The following is a 24,520-nucleotide window of genomic DNA, read 5'->3' as shown; positions in this document are numbered from 1 at the left end:
ACATTAGAATAATTATGCCATTAGAATACAAGCAAGCTGTGATGAATATGGGATGGTAACCCCGTGTAAAACATGTGCCGTTTATTTGATTAACATCAGGATGCAAAGATGGCTCCCCAACCAACAAAACAGGTGATTGGTTGAGACTTAAAACCATACCGAGGAAGCAAAGCAGAGGCTGGATTCCTTTGGTCTGAAGAAACAAAGAACATACTTTATAAGTTTGCTATATTCCCCCCATCTGGTATCGTTCTTTTATGTGCTCCCCATGTCTCTTTTCTGCTGCCACATTCATGTCTGTTTTTCACCTGGATATTAACTGTGTGTCTGTTGCTGACACAGACAGACACAAATTCATTAGGAACTGCTACAGTATCAGATCATCTAAATAGCAACTGGCAGGAAAAAACATGATCTTATCTTAGATCCATATTTTTCATTCTAAACTGAACACCTTTATAGTAGTCACAGTAACTAATAAGTAATTCATTCTTGCAAAAAATGTTAGCAGGAGGTGTGTAATCAACATTAGTTAGAATGGTAGCTAATGGTATAAATCAGTTAAAAAAAGGAAAAAAATTACTCTCAACTTAGTTACTATGTGTAACAGTGTGATTAACAAAGTCTCTAGTAAAATCATGAATTTTGAGCTTTCTTTGAGAGTTATTTTTATTGAATTTCACAATTTTAGAAATTACAATTGCAAACATAATTTCCACCCCACAGCAAACATCCCCTAGCCATTACTGTCACTCGGAAATATTCAACTTTATCCATTTTACAGAGGATTGTACAATATGGTATGCATCAAAGTGTACAGAAAATACAGATGATGGTTAATAAAAAGTACTCTATAATGTAAAGTCAAATTACTAAATTACGGTAAAGAGGTGACTTGATTGTTTTTTTAAGTTTATTCTGAGCCTTCATTGGTGCTTTGCAAGTACAACCTTATAGGACCAAGTCAGAGAGTTGCCAAATGGGAGTCGCTGCTGCTAGAAGTATGGAAGTGACATTTTAGTGTTGCGTAACAAAGAAACACAGGTAACATAGAAATCCAAAGGGTTTATTTTGGTCACCGATTTCAATTATTTCACCTTTGTTTCTGAGGAATCATGTTCTGTCCGTCATTTTGGCATGACTGACGGCTCTTAATAATACAACACCCATGAGCCTCGGCCACTAAAGCTTTGGAGAAGAAGCCAGTCAGATGTGCTAATCAGAGCAACCTTATTGTTGCAGTTGTAAACGAAACACCGTAGTTGCTGAATTCATTCCAAATTTATGCAGAACTGATTTAAACTGTAGAAATGTAAAATAAGCATTATCTTGGGCTCTTGCCTGCCATTAGCGGTTTGCGTGACAATTTTAAGCTCTGTGGATATTCCTTGCGAAAATGCATTTTGGGAGTCATAGTTAACTTCACCCAGTAAGATTGTATGTGTAGCAAACAACCAGATATTTTCCAATACAGTTGGTATATTTTGGATTGATGATTCAGCCAGGAGAGAGCTCCATGCCAAATTAAGCTATAAAAGTGCTCAAATCATGACTTAAAATTGTCTATGGGAAAAATGAATTGGGCTTGCGGTGCCTGAAATAGCTCCTCCCTCTATGACTTTGGCGATGGAACTTAAATTATTTTCCAATTCCACAGCCATTAACAGATAAAAGTAAAACTAACATGAACTAATGTTAGTATCTTGTCAAAATACAGTTTCACTTAAGTAACTTTTTTTCTCTTTACCCTCTGAGATCAGTGTTTCAACAGATAATGCTTGTCAGTTCATCAAGAAGTACAAAATGACCACCAATCTACAAAATTAATGAGTAGCCTATTTTCTGTTGTTTGCAAAAGAAGCTAAAAGAATTGATTTGCAATCGCTTGAGAACTGGGCAGAGCCACTCAGATTATCATCAATATTTAAGTGAGCGGTGAATAAGTGGTATTTAAGGAGTGTTTTGCTGACGTTTTGACCTTAAGTGTCTCATTTTTGAGACAAGGAGGGGAGCGTTTTTTGGGGGAAGCCAGGTCAATATTGAGACACACACAAGTCAATTATTGCCGTAAAGTGTCTTTTCTCCTTTTTCTCTGTTCTTCCTGAGTGACAGACTGAATTCTAAACACCATCTGCTAAAAAGTCTCTCCCTAAACTTGACCCCGCCTGCCCGGGGGGTTGGCTGACCTCTGGACCGTCCAGAAACTCTGGAAGTGAGTCAACTTGACATGGCGCGAGGAGTTGATGATTTATCACGTCTCAGCCTGCAGAATCATAACCTGCATTCAGCACCGTCAAAACAAAAGCAGCAGAAATACAGCGGGTGAGGGGGAAAAGACATTAACAGCCCATAAATCTGCCAGAGAGGTCCACAAGTGTTCTGTCTTTGCTGCTATTTAAGATGACGGACATGAGGGCTAGACAGCACGTTACCCAGAATGCATTCCACACAGGCGTCTGAGTGAGGTGCACTTGCACTGACTCGTAGAGGGCGTTGTTGATTATGCAGGATCTGTTTTTCATCTTTTCTCGCAGTTTGAGACAATGTCTGAGACGCCCGGAGGCTGCAGACCAGCTTTTAATTATACAGGGAAATGTTTTATTTTTCTTTATTTAAAACAGGAAAATAATTCATTGCGTCTTCCATATTGTTTTAGAATAGGCGAAGATGACAGGATACTCATTAAATGTACAAATATTTGCATTTTTGTCTCCTCTGGGGGACCTGGGGGCAGCGGTTTTGTATGTAAACATTAATATACAATTCTTTTTATTACTTCTGTTGATGAAAAATGAGGGGTTAAGATGCATTTCACACAAAGTCTTTGTTCCCTGAGTTTGCCCTCATGAAGTCTGAATAAAGTTTGAATTTCCATAACAGTTCTATAAAAGGAAATGTCTTCTCAAAAATAATAAGTGTTGGATATTTGTGGGCCATTATTTACTATTATTAATTTTAAAAGTATCTTCACACATTGAAACAACTTTAATTGAACTTTAACTACGGGTACAGACATGAGGATGAATGACGGGAAGGGCCGTACTGGTGATTTCCAAAGCCAGACCAGCCTCCAAAAGATATCTAGATTAATGGGCTCTGGTTGAATTTGATTGAGGTAATTGTTGTTTTATGCTTTTTATTCAAATTCAGCCCTTTCCCAGACGTGTTTTGCCTAAAAATCTCCAAAGCCATGCCTACATGTGGGTACATTTGAGTGCAGCAGGAGATCTACTGCAGATTTGTTGCAGATGAGTGAGGTATCTATCTTGCACGGCTGAATTGTCGGGACCTGCGATGCTCTGTGCTGGACAATAGATAACATGCTGCAGCTATTGATCTCTGCTGGTATTTTAAGTTTTGGGTGAGGGGAGCTCTATCAAGTTTCCAGGCACAACTGCTCAGTCTGCCTACTAGAGCCCCCTTATGTTCCCAGAGCTGGTCAGCGGAGGGGGCTCCCGGGGTTTACTCTAATTCTTAAGAGTGAGGACAGATCTCAAAGCTTAATCAGGAATAGCCACGCTCTGAACAGTCTGGAAGCATTGAATGAACTTGTTTGCCTTTGTTGATTGTCCATATATTGGATCTGCATATCAAGATCTTTTAAACCCATTACCTCTTATCCCTATACCCTTTGTCTCCTATAAACAACAGAGATTTTCTGACAAATAATTAGAACTTTCTCATTTAAAATAGGCTTCTATGTTAAGAATGCTAAACTGAATCCTTTGAACCAACCCCTTCATTGTGTCCTTCCCTGAAATCCAGATTCAGACACAATCACATTGAAGACAATGGGAAGAATAAATGCGAAGGCTAATTTGAACCCATCATATCTGTCACCATTATCACAGTAAGAGACAGAGACCCTGGCAGCGGGGCTGATTACAGATACTGTGGTGTTATTTGAGAAATTGCTCATTTGGCAAATGCTTATGTTGTCTGATACCTAAACGCTCATTTTCGTCAATGCGTTTCATGGGATTTGTTTTTTAATTTAAAGAGACAAAAGAAAACCAACCAAAAAAAAGACATATAGTGGGACACATAATCATTGACACATAACTGTTCAACAGTACATTTGAGCCTCACATCCGACCTCGATAAACTCATCCCTCAAAACAAAAACACACGACTCACAAGGGAAATAAGCAACAGTGAGCCTAATGATGGAAACAACTTAATGTGGCGGCAACATTGCCCAGACTCCTCCCTGACAGCGCAGTTTGGCATTGTGTGCATGGGTAATGTCCATTTGGGACGGGCGAGCTAATTTAGCGCGCCCAAGAACAACACCGTGCGGCCCTAATGATCACCAACCCGCCAAATTCGCCCCCTACCACAATCATACTGCGGTCCAGTCATAGCGCAGGCATGGCTGCGGAGCTGGGAATTTATTTGAAACTGAAGCTGAGAGAAATGACCTTTTCCTGTTATAACATGGCAACCTGACAGTAAATATGTGGACAGTGAAGTGTCCTGATATTAATGCGCCACCTTGCAGCTGTGAATCAAACTCACAGTACTGCCTTATTTGCCTTCATTTATTTTCTTTCTCTCTCAATCCCTCAGTCTGACACATCTACATGAACATACACACACTGGTGACCTTACTCGGACTAGAACTTCTTAAAACCCTGAATCTGTCCCACAGAGATGACAGACACGACAAAAACAAAGACAATCAGTGCTGTTGGTGAGTATAATCCTTGTCACATCAATTAAACCACAAGAGAGGATATTGATAGACAAACTCCTCCAAAACGGGCACTTTGCAAAGGTGCTGTAATTGATCGTGTGAATGATGAACCCCAGTTTCAGCTGGCAGTGGTGGTGTGTCTCCAAAAGTCTTCCCCAGGGAAACATCTTCCCCACCTCGTGCCACTGGCCTTCTCGGTAACGCTATATCCACATCAGAGAGACTGGCCCCATTGATTTAGCACTTAGCTCCATCGTCCCATATGAACAGTTATCATTTCTGGCTGGGGGCCAGAGTCCGGGCGTCAAAGTTACCAATCAATGAGCCGAACTTTGGAAATGGGGGCGACAGAGTTTAGGAATAGGTGTAGATTACAGGAAATATGGTGTCATAGGGAGCTGGGTAGGAGGGGACATATAAGGTAGTAATATGGATGACTGGCATATTAGTCACATTGATATTGTTAAGAACGGGAATCATCTAAGTCTCAACTTGTAGATCTAGTACATGTTTTTCTGTTTTCCTTCTAATAAAACATCAGATTGTACTCAACACCAGCTCCTGAACCAGATGGAAAGAGCACATGGGACACTTCAAGGAATGAAGTTCGTGGATTTAATTACAACTCGTTCAGCTTAAACTGGGACATGACTGAGTCCAACATGCAAAGGGTTATCCTTTCAAACTATGCTAGACATTCATGGAAAATATCATTGGTAACAGGATACGTTTTCATTGTCTGGGTCATCAATTGCACTCAAACTTACCATTTTGTTTTGCAGGTGAAATCAGTTCAAATGTCTGTATGGAATTTCTCAGCCTGACTGCCAGACAAGAATGTCAATAAAGGACAATTTTGCAAAACCTCAAATTACGGTCAATGAAAAACTGTTTTTACTGTTTTCCACCATGCCTGGGCATGGCAGCTGTGGTATGGTTTAAAATGTAGTAGTGGAAGAAGGTAATGCATTGAAATAAATGATTTATTTGTATTGTATTGTACAATGTATTTGAGTAATGAGCATGCAGCCTTCCTGTCCTTCCTAGGCAACAATCATAGTTAGGGCAAGTTAACTGGTTGAGGTTTGTCAACTAGAAGATTTGGGAAAGATCACAGTAATAGTTGATAAAAAAGGTCTGCATCCACCACCTCAACCTACACACACTTACACCTTGCTACACCAAGGGCACACTACTCCCTGTTCTAGCATCGGCACTGGGTGTAAATCGTGAGGTGCAGAATCGATGTAATTCTAGGGATGCTAACTGAGCTGTTCATTACTTCAGGTACACTGTGCAGTGGTAAAAATCAGTGGCTATCATCTGTAGACTTGTACCACATAAGAAAAATACCTCTGCAACACTAAATGACTCACAGTAGAGGTTACACCTCAACAAACTCTCAGTATAGGGTCTTCATCAAGGTCTATTTAAAGGGCTAAATAAAGTGCAGACAGACACTTCCATTAGTTATTATTTACTTTTAGTTCCCATTTTCCTTGAGTACCCAGTAGAGACAGTTCACTCTCTAAAAGCATGGACAATTATGCAAAAAGCCTTTTTACATCTGTCATTTACTTTCTTGTCATGGCATCAGTTCAGAAGCTGCTTTCCAACAATCTGACAACTTTCTCCTTTCCATCAGGAGAGTTTTGGTTGCACTCCTAATTTCTGGACAGTCTGTTTAAGCACTCTCTTGGGACTGCAGGGCAGCATGGCAGAGCAGATGGGACGTTTTGCTTAGAGATCATCTGCATGAGATTTGAGATCTGACCCCTTTCACAGGGGCCACAGTTTGTCTACATGTTTTCATGTCTGAGCTACCAAGTTGGTCTGTGTGAGCTCTGAGGCTTCACTAAAACTGAGATGGGCCCGTTGTGAAAAGGGCCTCAGTTGAAGATATTTGTTATAACCTGCAACAAAGCCTGCTCTTAACAAGAAATGAATTGGATGAAATTGGTTCAAGTAATTGCAATTGTGATTTTGTTCCTGGAAACTTCACAGCTCAGCCCAGTATCCGAGGGTTTAGGTTCATAATGGATGATCTGCAACACACAATTTATAACCAGTGTTAGTGTTCAGTGCCATTGCAGAGTAGTGGGCCCTTTACTTAGGGATCTCATCTTTCTGCAGATATCTTTTGTTTGTGTCCCTCTACAGATCAGCTACTGATTCCCACAATTTCTATCTAACCTTAGACAAGAATTTTGGTTGCTTGCCCATTCCTCCATTTGCCATTACCACAGTCTTTTCCTAACCTCAACCATGCAGCAGTTCCCATGCGTAGATAATATAGAAATAAATCATTAAAATAAAAATTAAAACATTGCCACTGTGTTGCTGAATCATCTGTCTGGCAATAAGGTTGCACAGTGTGGCAGCCCTAAGAGGAATCAGGAGGTAACTCTGATTAAGTGGTTCATTACAGTGAAATCTGCAATGTGGCATTAGTTAATAATACATTGTAATATGTCGTTAAATCTGTATTTGCTCCACTTAGTGACCAGGAGTGGGAGTGATGAAAAAACCAGCAGCAGTTTAAAGCTAATTGTTGGATTATCTGACTTTCTTGCATGGGGAACTCAATTCCTGAACAGAAAGTTGTTTGATTTTTAATTTTTAAGTCACATTCTGTTATGTTAATAAGACGTATAGAACAAATGCATTTCTGAATTTCTGCTGTCAAAATGTTAATTTATTCGAAATACATGCCTGTTTTAAAGAAAGTGGTATAGAATGTATATAAATACACAACCAGCAGTGCATACAGCCACTCTCCAAAGACTGCAGTTGAATGTTCCACATCATTTGAAACACAGTAGATATAGTTACATAGGTTATTTTAATCTCTGCCTTATGGCACAGTTATAATTCAAATGGCTGGCATTTAAAAGCATTATATCATAGTTCCTCGGTATATATTTTCACTGTATTAATGCTTGTCTTCATAAGCAGTGACTCAGTATTCATGTGGAAGAAAGCTGGTTTATTTTTTTCTCAGCCTTTCCAGCTTGGATAAATATCCCTCGTTATTCAGTTTAAAAATAAACACATTTCTCAACCTAATATTTTTCTCCCCAAAGGAAGCGCGTCCTGGTTAATCAAACCTTATTACCCTTTATTGGAAATACTATTAACGGCGGAGCGGTTTCTGAGTGGAGTAATTTAGCATCTTCTTCCCACGTTGTCTAAAATTGGGACGGCTAAATGATGTTATCATTGCCTTGTTAATTCACCTAATAATTTCTCATTTATTTAGATGATGAGATCTATAACTCAGCTCGCCCAGCTAATAGTCTACCTGTGGATTAAACAAATGGCAGTTATGGAAATACAATACTCCAGAAGCCTTTTTTTAGTTTTGTTAAGTAGCTGGCAATATTTTATGTCTCCTCAGCAACTCCAAGATGATAAACGAATTCATATATAACAATTTAAATATTAATTATATGCTTTGTCCTTGTAGCTGTTTTTCAGTGAACCCCCACACTGTGCTGCTAAAGATTTATGTGTATTCAGCCTTACCAAACTAAGTGCTTTGCATGTACAAAAGGATCTGACTCAGTCCTCCCCCAGCTGCATCCACCTTACATCGACTCCTCTCTGTCTCAGTCTGTTTGCAGTTACATTTGAATACAACTGCAGAACACGAATGACAAACCTGTCAAACTGGCATTTTATGACTCAAAATCATCCACAAAGAGGACGGTTGCATAACAGTTGGTATTGACTGAATAGTGAAGTGGAAAGGGTTTTCCCTTGTATTCCTATTTTCTTTCAACAATATCCTCAATGCTGTTCAATACAGAAACTCAGAACTCTCCTGGATAATGTAACCATCATTACAAATGATCTGAACGCTACAATATCCATGAGCCTCTGCCGCCATTGGCATGGAGAAGAATCAGTCAGAGCAGTATCGATTTCAAAAACACTTGCAGTTGTTAGCAAAGCACAGCGTCATTATTGTTGAGTTCAACCAAAATTAAAAGTGAACTGATAACTGTTGGGAGGTGATGGGAGACAAAACCCAGTCTCCCATATTGGGTTAAATCCATCCGCCCACCCCAACATCTTCATTTTACCTGGTATGAAGATGTAACACAAAGCAAGCATATTTCAGCCCTTTCTCATTCCCAGCATTTTAAATACCAACATTTTGTCACAGCCCTTTTGCATCTTGCTCCTTGGCGTCATCTACAAAAGCACAAAGCACCCTTTGGTGTTGGTATCAGACGGACTGTCACTGAACAAAAAAGACCTGTATCTGGAAAGATCCAATGATATCCAAGTTTATGGAAATGTATACAGACCTGTACATCATATCATATTAAATCGTATCATAACATATAAAAACTATAAAATCTATCAAAGATCCATGTCTGTAAACTTCTGGTTACAGCCAGCATCTGTCCACATACAAACACATCACTACCTTGGATACTATCATACGTTTGTGTATTTATTGCAGTGCGGGTGTGTTTAAAGCCATGCAGACGCTCAAGGGTACCTTGTAGAGGAGAGTGATAAATCATGATCAAATCAGTGTCAGAATGTGATGACCTGGGATGAAAACATGTTGCATATTTGCATGTATTTGGCAGCTGTGTTTTTGCACTACAGCCAGTTCAGGCTACTGACTGTATAGAGGGCACCGACAGTGTGTGTGTTTGTTTGACAAATCAGGCTGTGACTGATAAACATACCAAGAACTAGTTATTTCTGTTCATTGCCTCCAGTTTCTTTGCACATTCGTGAATTGCAGGGGAGGTTGGGGATCTGTGTGAAGTCTTCACTTTAAACAAACATACTCAACTCTAATGGACATATTTTCACCTTGGTTCACAACACCTTGAGCATATTCAAAACTGTTAGCTTCCGCTCATGTCTCCATGCGTTTCCATCGACTTTGTTGGAAATCACATCTCCTCTAAAAGGTTTCTTCAGACTTAAATGTCATGTTTACAATGAAGGTACATTTAGAACGTAACGCAATTTCCAACTGTGCTGCTGAACATAAGTCATTTTAAGGTGTTAAACAAACCAATATTGTCCACTCTCCTCAAGTGGCCAATCACACTCGTTGCCTCAAAGCCAATCTGCCTCTTAAAGTTTGCATTAAGGTCAGCTACAAATTCATCTTTGCACATATCCTACCCATCCTGCAGTCACAAAATAAAATACATGCCATTTAATATAAAAGAAGTAATATTATCAGTAACAGGCAACCAGGAGGGAAACAGCATCATACAGCACTCCTAAATTCCGGCTGTACATCTCAGTTTAAGAGGCCTTGTAAAGGTTTGCCGTGTTTTGTGCTCTAAGCCAGGAGAAAATTGGGTGCCATTGCAACAAATGAATACCACGGTGTCTTGGAGGCAAATGAAAACCCTTCACTCTGAGTGGATCTGAGCAGCCAGGAGTCATCGTTGGCTCTCCCTGGTGTCACCTCTACCCTATTAGTCTCTATAAAGGATGATGAATTAGAGACAGAGGGGAAGGAAAGCCTGTACCGATGCCGAAGATGGGGGTCATAAGAATGATAAAGTGAACAGCATGAGCACTTTAATGGGCGACGCCAGCAGAGAGGGCGGAAAGAAGGAGGAACATGAAATCTTGAAGAGGGGATTTCCATGTTGTTCTCTCTGTGTTCTGTAGGCCAATACAAATACTTATGCATCTCAATCAGTTTGCTCAGTTAGGACACGTACTATTGTGTTGACCTAAGTTGACATTGTTATTTTTTGCCTCTGTTGAAGAGCTTCTGACAGGTTAAAAAAAAAACAAGTTACTACAAAGAATGGCAGGAGGCATCTTTCTTAGATTAGATAAAACAAACACTGTAACATCTGTGAAACCATACACTTTGAAGACACATATACATTTAGATGAAGAGATAATATTTAAAAAGTTTAATTTGCTGCAAATTTAATGTCATTTAAACACTACTACAAACCGCAGTGTGTTATTCATTTGAAAGCAGATGTTACAATTACATTACAACTCAAAATTTGGTAAATCACATTATTTAAAGTTCACATTTATTTATACATCTATTTTATGAGACAGGTGCACGCAAAATAAATTCCTCCACTCGGTCTAACCTGCGATAATATATTTATTTGTAATCTTTCAGTGCTAGACCTTCAGCAAATGGATGTGTTATTGCAAGTTAGACAGTGCAATCTTTCATCAAAGATGTGTCTACAAAACAAGACAATGGTTATTTTCAAAAAGTTTTTAACAGCAGTTATACATGTTACATAGTATAATGGAGCAAGATGAACAGGCAACACATCTCAAGTTCTCCACAAGCAGTTTTTACTGTGTCCTGCTGTTGTGTGCGTGCAATGTGCAGCAGGAAATGCAATTGTTTGTTTGGCTGCGCTGATAACAGTATTCTTTTGAAATTTTGAAATGATTTTCAATATAAATATATACGTATGCCTGCTTAACTGTAAAGAAATGTCTTCAATTTGTGATGCCTGAGATGATCTAAAAGTTATCATACTAATCCTAAACTTTGCTGTAAAGAATGAAATGTCTTGGGAAACTTTTAAGATTTGTGTACTTTTGCAGAATGAAAGCCCTTTTAATAATACCAATATGTTTGGGGTCTTGATGATGAGATTGGCATGCCTTTATGGGTCATTACCTTAATAACCGATGCTGGCAGATCAGTCCGGCCTCGGAAATAAACCTTTTGCCTCCTGAGATGAGAGTCAATCACATCTTTACTACGTGAGGCAGTGAAAACAAATGGCTATCATATAATTTTCCGAAAGAAGAAACACTTAGTCTGAGCTCTTAATGGGTCTTTGTCTTGCAAAACCTTTCATCTGACACTGACAAACGAGGCACAGTCCTACCTGGAATAACAGCTTATGCATTACTTCAATGATAATGGCTGGACTGAATGAGGTCATTTTTTTTCTTTTTTCCTTATTCACATTGCAGCACTCTTACTATACTCCAAAGCCATGTTTTTTTTTTTTTCATAGAGGCAGCTGCAAATACTTGTACTTGTGTTTCAATTTGTATAAATCTGAAACCATAGTCTTCAAATTCAATCAAAATCAATATAGATCAATAGATTGTACATCATAAATCTGCAACTGTAGTCAATATATATAAATATTCAAAACAAAGAGGAAAGCAAGTCAGTAGTTTTGATGGATGCTCCAGAGGGTCTGCCATTTTTCATCTGACAGCTGACATTTTCAACAGAAAATTCATCAATAACAATTACATTTTGCTGTTATTATATGTCGTTTATCATTGCCAGTAATCTGCATTTCTATGAGTGTGCATTTTTGGGGTAATGTTTGCTCTCTATGACACACTCTAAGCTGCGAGGTAAAGTAACTCAAATGGACACTGTGTCATAAGAACAGATGTGTTGAAAGTGACACATCCTCTCTGCGAGTGTATTAACCTCTGCTTCTGCTCCTCTGCCATGTGAACCTGCAGTATCCTCTTCCCTGCATGGATCGCTGACAGCTGAGAAGCTAAGTATTGTGTAATTGCAGGAGCCGCGGCAGCATGCCGTGCAATAATACACTAAGTGACTATTAATCATTTTGGTGACAAATAACAAAATAAAGGCGAGACGTGGGAAGAGACTTGGGTTTGATTGATGTTCTGCAGAAAAAGTTATCTGTCGTCTAATTGCTGATGAGGCATTTTTCTTTCTTGAAGAGCGTGTTGTTTTTGATCCTCTTTACAGATCCACTATTTAAAAAATGTGACACCAGCTTTGACAATATAATTGCTTTTATGAAATTAAGACCCATTATTGAAATTTGAAGAAGCAATTAAAGCCTCGCTCTTTTGTGTGGAACATGTGGTTCTGTATATCTCTTGGGAAACTGTCTTCCCTGACATGTTAAACGCCTATTTTGACAGCGATGCGTTGCTGAGTGGTTTACAAAAGCTCAGCTGATTCTCCGTGTTTCCAATGAAATGCTCAATCATTTCTATTTTATCCACTCATAAGCAGGTGAGATTGTCAGAGCTTTATGTGTGACAATTTCATCAAAATGATTTCAACTACAAGGAAGATAATCCTGGTGATCCTGCTTGACAGATGACTCACATACTGAGTGATGATAAAGTGGGTCACATGATGACAGTGAAGTTTGTGTATATGGATACCTCCATGTCATTTCAACAAATTACAGCATAAAGAATAGAGAAGGGTGTCACTGCACATTTGCTAGTTAGATTTTTAAGACCGCAAGTCTGGAGACATGCTTCATCTACCACGCCTACTGCTGAAGTGCCCTTGCTCAATATAAACGAATGCATCAGTGGAACTGAAAGAGAGGGTGGTTGCTCAAGGTGTGAATGTGACTCAAAAGCTTAATTTAAATGTGACTCAAAAGCTTCTTTTATTTAATGAATAAACACTAACACTGATTGTCATAATTTGTTGGAGTACCGGCTAAGTTTGCTTACATATGTATATGTATATGTATATAGATCCTAGCTTATTGTACCTTCCATCATTCATCTTGAACAGATGTGGAAAAACACCATGGCACTAACCCTACTTTGGAGAGTTGTGGTGACTTTCTTCCTGTGTTCATTTATCTGTATAATTCCCATCACTAGCGATATTTCAGCCAAAGGGATGCGGTCAAGCAAGCACATTTCCTTGCACAGTTACAGTTACTTGGAAAGCGGAAACAGTGTGATCTGTATTTTATCAGTAGCATAACTACTTGCAAGATTCCTTTAGTACATACAATCAGTGGCATTTATTATAAAATGTGACACCAAAGCATTTCTCTTGTTAACCTATAAGTAAGGTACCCAAACATCCAATTCTGACAATAAGTTACTTTCTGATTTATGCAGCAAAGGGAAATTGGACGTTTGCAGTATTCCATCAAAATGATTTTCTACACTGTGGATCCGTGTTGGGTAGTACATTACAAAAAAGTGATTCTTTCTTTTTTCAGTAACAAGCAGCTACTAATTTCAGACATTCTCCATTTCTTCAACGCTTGTTTGGTGTCTTATCAGACACTGGATGCCTACATCTGGGAATTGGGTGGGTTTTGTCTGGATTTAGGGAGTGGACAGATCTTCTGGTCTTCTTGAGTAATTTGATTATGTTTTTTTTTTTGTTTATGAGTAATAGTTATGAGTAATCTGTTAAATTGTCAAGATAATTTAATTACTGCCCTGCCCTTATTCACTATTGTCTTGAATTCACTTAAACTGAAGCCAGTTTGACGGACAAATACAAGAATGTGTCACCTGTTTTGGGGCTATCAGCTTGACTCAGGTCAGGTTTACTTTGCCCAGCAAATTCGTATTTTTGGCAACATGCTTTTAAATGGAAAATTCTTTGTTTTAGCACAAAGTCATCACCTTAATGGGTTACAAACTGCAGTGTTGCTCTTATACACCATTTACAGTTTGTGGTTGTTGCACTATTTCTTACCCACATTGGAATCATATCGTCACATCCTGTTTTGGGGCTGATTGTGCAGCAATTTCATTCAACATAAGACTCATTTGGCCGTACCTGAAGAGAGATAAGACAAGAGAGAGACAAGAGAAACTCACTGATGATATCTGCAATTACTACAAATCACTTCACATCTTGAGATATTAGTCCTGCGAGATGAGGGCTTAACTGTATGAATGCTGATGCAGCGACACATCATCTCTGCTCCCCAAAACCTCCCTTGGATAAATAAGGCTTGAGAAGAAAGTGGCTCACAGCGGACAATGGAATTGGTTTTGTTGTGCAACACGTCTGTCATCAAGAACTCTCTCCTCTTCCATCCTGTACGTTCTCCATCACTGGGTGATTAGGGCTCAGGGATGATGGATGTGGGCAGAAAGGAGCTCTTTCTATGGCTCTTCTCAGGCCTCTATGTCAGGGACAGGCTCCCGTGCGGCCATCAATCTGATACCGGGGCCTCTCCAAACTGCATGCAATAATGCGAAGGCACTTCAGACTAAAGAAGAAATAAGAAGCATGAGCGGGAGAAGGAGCATGAGAGGGAATCAGAGGGAGAAAAGGAAAACAAGCTGTTCACGCTGACATCAAATGTACCTCAGGGGGTCGTCAAGAGGAAGCGCTGAGCGAGCGCCGTCCCGGTATGAGCGCCTACAGACGGGAAGTGAGCGCCAGGGCGGGGAGAGTCTGTGTGAGGAGGATGAGCTAATGCACAGGGGAGGAAGGAGAGAATCACCTCTTCCTCCTTTTGATTCAACTTGATTTATGTGACAACTTTAAAAACATTAGGCACAAATAAAATCACAGAGGATCATTTTGGTAGTAAATCACAGACTTATTACTGTGATCCACATGATGTCAAAATGGCGAGGAAGCATTTTGTGAAACACGTAATGGTGTAAGGCTACATGGAGATGAAGATCGAGTAGATTCATTCATCATCAGAACACCTAAGAGCATCAGCATTTACAACCTGATACCAGTGAAAATGCCGAGTGAAGAGGTTGGAGACCTTCATGTGAAGCTTTTATTTCTAATTTCTTGCAACTGATAATTTAATATGTCAATAACATATTGTAATAATAATAATGTAACATCCCACTTGTTATATACATACTGTATATATAGTGCAGTCATAAATGTTACATTGGGTGAATTTTGTCATGAGTTACACTCCATTTAAATGTTGCACTTTTTTTAGATAAAAGGGCCATCAATGTGTTTTTCCTCTCCTCTTTTTTTTCATAAATGTTATATTCAAGGAAACGTGATAACATTGCATAATTAGTGGAGTTGCTCTGAAACATCATGGCATTTCATCACTGCTTTCCACCTAAGATGTCACCTGTGTTTAATTAAAACTAAATTAAATAGTTTTCTTGCACAAATTGAAATGCCTATGAAGACCAAGTCGTTCAAAACATATTTATTTTCCTGCTACACTGTCTAAAAATTCAGGGAATTACATATGAAAAAAACAAAACCCTGATTCCTCCACAAGACTGAAGAATAGAAATGAATGGAAGCCAACAGCAACATTGAAATGGATAGGTTAGGTAGGCTGCTCTAAATTTGAAAAACTGCACAACGTGCATTTACAAAGGATAGCATGTAGGGTTCATTTGATTTGTAGTAAAAACCGCAACAAGGAACTTCCATTTTGTGTTGATTCTTGCGGCCCCTGTGGACAAAAGCAGTAGTGTTTCCACCGCCTCATTTGATTGATTTCAAGGGGAATCCGACTGAATCCGACCTGGTGGCAGGTATTAAGATAACTAAATAGCCAATCTTCCTCATTTTTATTTATGTAGGTCATATAAAGGCATCAGTATTGAATTGAGACAGTTTCATAACCAGTTAAAAACTCTGTATAATATGGGATTAAGGAGCAAAACAAATTGTTATGGTACGTTAAGGTTGTTTGAGGTATATCATAACTCTATCAGTTGACTTTTCAAACTTGCCCTGTGTTGTATAAATTGTATAATCCATCACAGTGAACATCAAGTTTGCATTAATCTTGTCAATGTTGCATTATCATTGTGTGGTAATGCAGTTTAAGAGTGGGATGATTTGATTTGAAACATCTGCACTGCATTACCTCATGCTGATAATGTAACTTTGATCAAAAATGGATGCTCACTGTGATGGATTACACAACTCAAGCGAGCTTTAATAGTCTATTAAAAGATGTTCATACCAAAGAAATGAATGGAAATCAATGGATGCTTGGAACAGTAGCAGAAATACATGCAACACAGCAGCATGGATGGCACAATGGTGAGCTGTGGTGTAAAATATACAGGTTTGGTTGGAAATGGCCATAAACATGCAAATCCATTGGTGTAATCCTTTAGGAAGGTCCCCATAGCCATTGTTTCATATCAAATGCAATGTGAGTCTAAATTATGAAGTGCAACTTGGCCGCCATTTCTTTTGTTTCCAAAAATCTGAATAGTGAATTCAGGTGTTTCCTTCAAAGGTTTGTTTAAGTCAGTGACAACAAAAAGCAACAGTGGACAGACCAGTGACAGTTTGACTGGCAGCGATGTCATTAATGCCCTTATGGCAACTGTCATGGACGTGCCTGTCACATCCTCTCAGCCTGAAGACACTGTATTTAATTGAACTGTCATCTTTAGGTCAAAGTAATACCGTTCCAAATGGCAGGACACTGACTAAGATCACCTCTGACAGCAATTACAAACCAATCCAGCTCCACATCAGTTACATCGCTGATGTCTCCCACATCAGATTGATTGTCCCTTATCAATCAAACTGTCATTTTGTAGAAAGACGTTAACATGATGAATGGTCAGACGGTGAAGTAATAATTCACATTTTCAAAAGGATAAATGATGATTTTCATCTCAAATTTTGACAGACATAACAGAGCAGTGATACAAACTCTGCTTTTCTATTTGTTTTAACATTATGAATATAATCTTCGGCCACACAGGAAATGGTTTATTTTACATTCCCAGTGGCCGAAACGTCAATTTATTTGGAGTAAATAGAAGGAAAACAGGTTAGTTAGCATTAGCAACAATAGCTTTGGAGGTTGAACAGGCAGATAAAAGATCCCCAACGAGAGTATTCATCAAAACAAAAGTGCAAATTCGATTTTGAGAAGCACCAAAGAAGCCACAGACTTAAAATTCTCATCAAAAATGTGAAATTACAAACCATTTACGACCTGCCCTTTTCATATCAAACCGTATCAACCCCACAGTGTTGACTAATAGAGAATTAACTCAGTGGATTGATTTAACACCTCTCCTGTGATGCCGGATCATCGAGCCAGACGGCAGTGACAATAGCTAATACCCAAAGTGTTGCTGGAGTTGGACGGGCTTCAGTAATTGATGGTCGGATGTGTTTTCCCACCGATAATGTGTCTTTGCTGTCATGGGGTTGCTGCTTTCCTTCCTCTCACTCCGTCAGAGCCCTTACTGTCAAAACAGCACATGTGTCTCCCCAATGAAGATGGATGACTCTCTGTCGGGTGGATACTGAGGGATGCAGAGGAGGAGAGGGGAGGGTGGGGGGAGGCAAGATGGAGGGAGAATGCAAAAAAGAGAGACAGAGACCAAACAGAGGTGCAGAAAGAGAGGCAGCGAAAGGAAAAGATACAGACTGAAAGAAAGGGAGAGAAAGGAAAAGACTAATGGGAGAGGGGAGGAGAGAGTGAGAGAACACGGTAGGGAGACACAAGGAAGAGATAAAAAAGATGGAGGAGGTTGGGGAACATATTGAGGCGTTTCCTATGTAGGCTGAGCCTTCACTATGCTGTGTTTCCTGTGTGGGAGTGTTGGCCTTGGACCAAAACGAAAGAATGGGAACTTTTATTTTGATAGTCTCCCAACACACAGGGCACTGTCAGCAGTTTTCTTTTGCATTTAAAGATAATATATCTATTTTGCATCTTGTTTTTATTCAGCTCATTTTATTAAACGTGAATTTATCACATCACAAATATCACGTGAATTCACATGAAATATCACATTTCACATGTGAAAACACAAATTCCACAAAATAAACTGCTTCTTTTTCTGAAACTATAGCTAAAACATAGTTTAAGGCAGAAATAAAAGTATTAATAGTATTTAATTACTGCACAAAACCATAAAGGAAAAACCTGAGTTAGGATCCTAAAAGTCGTATCAAACAACTTTTACATTGCAAAATACCACTTTTAAAAGTCCACAGTGCCATTGCTTATGTGCTGTCGATCAAAATGTCTGCCACATACAGTAACAGGAAACTCCCACAGTCTTTATGAGAGAATGGCCTTAAACTGCAGCACTAAAGCTGCTTCCCTCGCTATACCATCCATTAGCGTTGACCTTTGACCTGACCTGTTGTGATCATGTGATTGTGCAACACAGAGGTCACACTGGCTTGTCAAAACACCAGCGCTGATGCGTGACAATGTGGTAACCTACGTGCCAGTCTGTTTGAGCTGATGTTTTTGACTCACTCACTCATAGTGTGTTTTTTGGCAGGCTGAGAACCACGGAAGGAGGGAGTGCAGCACTGTAACATCAGAGTTTTTGCTTCTGTGATTATGGGATGCATGGTCATTTATAATGCAACTATAGCACATTTTGAAGGGCTCAGAAGCATTTATAATGCATCATTTTGTCATTTGATTTATGAGACTGTCAGCTAGCATTTTTTGTTTGTTTATTGTTTTCCACAGTTCATTTTTTTAAGTCCCACCCCCCACACGCTTAAAAATCTGTTTTTCTTCTTGTTCCTACAGTTGGATGTACGATCTTCACTGTGCAGAATGATGTATGTGCAGAGTTTGACACTAGAAGGATGTTTCCACATTCATCTGCTGAAAGTTTCTCGGTGCTCATTGAAAATCTGTATTAAGGTGCAGGGCCTACAAGCATGATTTATGACATCACAAAAAGTTTGGAAGTCAGTCCTGGTCCAGTATGCAACTTGTACAGTGTGATGTACAAACTTGAAGCCACCAGTGCACATACAGTGTTGTTCACCTCGTAAGGCCACCTAAGGGTGCGGCGTCACAATATTCACAGATTCTGGAATTATGAGGTAGACAGAGGAGATGCCTTTTTAAGGATTTTAATGTGGAAATAATTTTTTATTTTTATTTACACAAGAGGATTTGGACAGCAGTTAGTCTATTCAACCATATTATTGTGTGTTTAGAGCATACTGAGTGTGTGGTTGAAGAGGTGGATTATGCTGCAGGAGTGGTTTAAATACACTGAAACAACATGAGTGCAATCTGCAGAGGAGCAGCAGACTTTTTACAGCCACCTTTCAAGCCTGCAGGGAATGAATGCTTCACACTCAAGATTTTGGGTGTCACATGAGAATTTAAGTAATCTGCAGTATGACTCCTATTGGAGGCCAGTGGGAACTGCAGCCCTGAGCATTTACCCTAACATGGCCTAAGAAAACATCTAATCTCTCTCTTAAAACCTCTTTAGCACGAGGACGTGGTATATCTTTCTAGAAATAATTTTAATTGTAATATCAAATGTGTGTTTTTTCACTTTTGAACAATTTAGAGCTGAAATGTAGCACTACCCTCCATCAATGAGCAATGGAAATGTAACAGAGAATGGGGTGATGGTGTCATGAAGTGCTGTGTATGTGGAGCTTTTGCTCTATAACAGAGTAAGGGTCACAAGGGGTTTAAATGGACAGGAAATTGAGAAATCTCAGCTCAAATGAAGTATCTGGCATCAATGCCTTACATACATAGAATGATCATTTTTGACACATACTATCTACCTGCATGTTGTTCTGAATACAAATACATAAAGTCCCTCCCTCTGTTGAAGAGTGTACAGTACAGTGTACAGTGTGTCATTGGACCAGAGCATGTGTTGTTTACCTTGTCAGCCATGAAGGACAACAGGATTTGTTTGTGTACCAGCCGCGGCGATTCAGGTAGCGTATTAGTTGGAGAAGATTGGAAGCAGGGAATATTCCCTGACACTAATGAATATCAGTTTTATTAGGATGTGATTGCGGCCATCAAAAAGGTTATTGCTTTCATAACATTGTATATTAAAAACAATTTAATCTCATCCTTGTAAACAGTAATTCAATCCCTTTCAAGCTGCATCTCACGTGATTGATGGCAAAAGAATAAGTATATCATCTATATGATGTCACCGGGAGACAACTGCTTTATTTCAAGACACTGTCTCTTGAAGTCTTTTGACGAACGAAACAGAGTCAGAGAGGAGAACATTTTGCCTCTTCCCATCTTCTGTTCTTGAACTGAGAAACATATGAGAACTTTAAAAGAAACATATGAATAAGAAATATTAGGATTCACCTAGAGGTCAAAGATACCAGCTTAAGGCAACAAATACTAGCCACAGGAGGTCTCACACACTCTCAATGTGGGGTTTGTAGAGTGTAATGATTCCTGAGATGATTAGAAAGTGGATGTTGACCTCAGTTGTCCCCATTTTAGCCACCGCCATTGATCACACCACCCCCTTCCACTGGTGCCGTTAAAAACTCTCATGATAAGAGTTTCACCGCTGCAACTGTGTCCCAGTTTGACCAGAAACAACAGAGAAGAAAGAGACTGAGAGACAGAAAGAAAGAAAGAAAGAAAGATCAAGAGGAATGGAGAAAGAGTGAGAGAGAAAGAGTGAGCGAGAGAGAGAGAGAGAGAAGCTTTTAAAAGGATTTTGTCGGTTATTGACTGGTTGCACTCTTCAGCTAATAGCCATTTAAAGATTATGGGCCTGCTGGTGGAAATCAAGGCCTCCATTGTTTGCCTTATTGCATTCTGGCAGATGGGGGCTGACACAACAACACGCAGCATCCCTCCGGGCACGCTCGCCGAGCGCCGACCCTCCATCAGCAGATCTCCTATTGAACTGGCCCTAATAACTGGCCATGAATTATTAATCTACGTACCATATTGAAGACAGAGAGGGAAGAGGAAAAAACAAGGGAGGATTGTGGGCCGGTTTCAGCGAGTGTGATTGGCGTACAGGTGCCAGTCAAAGGAAAAAGGTCCGTTCAAAAGAGTCCCAGGGCGGCCATTTCTCGGAACGGGGAGGACATTCCGATAACTGGCACGGGAAGATAAAATATATATTCATTAAATGTCAGATTGCTGATGAAATGGGTCCGATCCATTAGTGGGTAGCGGAGCGGCCGGTTAATGTTTCCCGGTTGTTCTTGGGTTGGGTGGCTTTTAGTGTTGCTCTGGGTTGCTGCTGGAAACAGGATCACTCCATCTGGAAAAAAGAAAAAAGTTTGCATGAGAAAGAGCAGGTGTTGTTCAAAATAAAAAGGAAACACTTTGGAAATCTGAGTCAAATGCACCTGTTGGTGAAACCCAATAACTGTTTTCTGTGTTTCAAGTCGAGTGAACATGATCACTGATTTGCAGTTTGTCTTCTCTCCTCCGGTCAGGTGATTTATTTGCAGGGATTAATTGCTATAACTTGGCTAGACTCACTACTCTTTTCTTAAGCTGCCATATAGAGTGTTTGCAGGGCAGTTTTGTCAAAGGGAGATAATATTTAGTGTTTGTTTGGATCCTAAGTACAGTTCAGACGCTGCTAAAATGTTTTCAGTCAAACAAAAAACTCCTGATTTCCAAGACTTTTTGTATGGTTACTTGTGGCAACCTTCTGGCAGCTGGTAGGCTACTCCATGTACAGTTCTATTAAGCTCATACAGTGTTACTGGAAAACATCTGCTTATTTCAAGACACTGATTCTTTTGACAGTTGAAACTAGGGCTGCAGCTATCGAATATTTTGGTAATCGAGTATTCTATAGAATATTCCATCGATTCATCGAGTAATCGGATAAAACATACTTTTGCTTAATTAAAGCCCGATTATAAATATACAATAGAAAACAAGACAGATCACAGTTTTCAGTTTTCAGTCACCAAACCAGCACATACAGGTCATATGAGGTCACATACAGTACCCTCAACATCAGGTTTGACAGAGTGTTAAGATTTCTGAGCTAAATAGAAAGTGGACATTGACCTCAGTTGTCCTCTAAAGGGCCGATCACACAGAGACACATGGTTAGAAAAGTGTCGCCAGCAAAACCATTGCTTCCCTATGGTACGGCGTGCCAGGCTTGAGTTCGTCTCTTGCGCCGCGCTTCGTGGTTTATAGACGTGCATAGAAGTAAAAATATTTTCAACTTTTAAGCGCAAGGCTCAGAGACGCACAACTCATTAATGTCACACTTGGCCCAGACAGCCAATCAAATCAAGCTAGACGCAGGCTCTACCACTTCCTTCTTGCTTTGATGCTGATAGGTTAGCTTGCTAGCTAGTTAGCTGGCTGTTTGATTGTGAGAGAGCGATGGAGCAGGGGTGCAGTGGAGGGGTAAAGCCAAGTAACCACAGTTATCCACCCCTTTGAAATGAAGCCAGCTCATCTAGAGCTTGACCTCAGCTTGAATTGACTTTTTTTCCCCCTGGTAATCATATTTGATCGGCCAGTTTGCGCAAGCAGCCCTGCTTCACAGGCGCGCCAGCTGTTTTTGAAATGGCCGCGCCTGCAGCAACGTGTCTCTGTCCCCTTAGGGACACTTGCTTAGAGCCTTGATTCGGGTAAAGAAAAAACTCTCTTTACAGTGAAAAATGGAAGAAACCTCAGGAAGAGCCACAGAGGAGAGATCCCTCTCCCAGGAAGAACAAACATGCAATAGACTTCTTCTTTTGACACTTGAAACAGCGTTGGAAAGAAGATAAAGGACCTCCTTCCCATTGCACATTTCTGTACAATTTCTGTAAATTATTAGGATGAACAATTTCTAAGTGAACCTAGAGGTTGAATACACCAAAACAACAAATACAAGTCATATAGGCTCACATACAGTACCCTTGATGGAGTGAAACAATCTACGAGATGAGTAGAAAGAGAATAGTGACCTCAGTTTTCCTGACAGTGTCTGATATATTTTGAGTCAAACAGAAATCTCCCATGATTCATTTTACTTTTCATATGGCTACTTGTGCAAAATGTCACCCATCTCGAACTTAATATAAATGATCACCAAATACAAAGTACAGTTTGAAAATGCTGTTGCCTAGGGTCTGTTGGCAATAATTAAGAGTTGTCAAGAAAAGACATATCCAAACATGTCAAATCAACTGTGTTACACAATATATGGATTGTAATACAAACCACACGGACACAGACTTCTGTACAGTCTTATTTGATGTTTATTTTGACTTGCAGGTCTTTAGATTAGTATTTATTGAGTTCGTAAAATGACAAATATTGTCAAAGAGGCTTTCTCTGTATAGCTTCGTAGTGGTTTTCAGTGAGATATCAAAGAACATTAGCAGCAAAGAATTTTGATTATATTCCACTGTGCTTCTCTGTCTGAACAATAAGACTGCAGTTTAGCCCACTGGCTCTGTTAGCCCATGTACAACTGGTTAACATTTGGAATTTTTCCATCTCTGTTTTTTTTTTTTTTTTTTTTTTTTGAGAGTGTGTCAGCTGCAAGCTCCCAGTGAATTAAAAAGCCTTTGGCAGGGCTGTTCTCACTTCCCGTTGATTCGAAATGAAGTCTACCCAGCGCCTGATGAATTGAATTTCCTGTGTCAAAAGCCTGCGATTTCAAAGAAAATAATGAACAACGCCCGAAGAATCCCCTTTCAGATTTCATTATGAGGGAGAGGTTCTAATTGCGAGGAAATTAAATTTCCATTGCTTTCCCTTTCTGTGAGTTACTCGGCTGCCGCTGATGATGTGGTGAGGTTTGTTTCAGTTTGACGCTTTGTATCCCTTTAAAAGCCAATCATCTCCTGTTAACCAAAACCACACAACAGGAATAATACAATCATCTCATATCAAACAGAAGATGAGTGTGTCATTCTTCAACTGCTGACCAGTCATTCAATTGGTGGGCGATGAAAGCATGCTGAAGGTTCACAAACATCAAAGAGACATCGAGATGAGTCTTCCCTCTTCTTTCTGCCTGAAAGCTGCTACTTGGACGAGTGCCCCCATTTCATCAGATACACAGACGTCAAGAAGAGCATGAAGGAAAACTGCAATAAGCACCTGAAAGAGAGCCAAGAGTGAAGACAAATTGACTTGGATCTCTTCCAGTGCAACTGCCCCATTGCTCACAGCGATACTTTCAGCAGAGCCAGTTGAGGAAAAATGTAAAGATTGTTGTTTTTTTCAAATGTAGCTGAAGTATAACTGTGACCTTCCAGTACAGAATATGTTAACAGCATGCTCTGAGTTCAGAAAATGCACCCAGACATTAAATGTGTCATTTCCTGTATGGGTTTTCCCCAGGAAAGACCTACCTGACACCACAAATGTAAAGCTCTGACTATATGGT

This window comes from Dicentrarchus labrax, unplaced genomic scaffold (genome assembly GCF_905237075.1).
Source record: "Dicentrarchus labrax unplaced genomic scaffold, dlabrax2021, whole genome shotgun sequence".
Taxonomy (NCBI): domain Eukaryota; kingdom Metazoa; phylum Chordata; class Actinopteri; family Moronidae; genus Dicentrarchus; species Dicentrarchus labrax.
Note: the sequence above shows the minus strand (reverse complement) of the source record.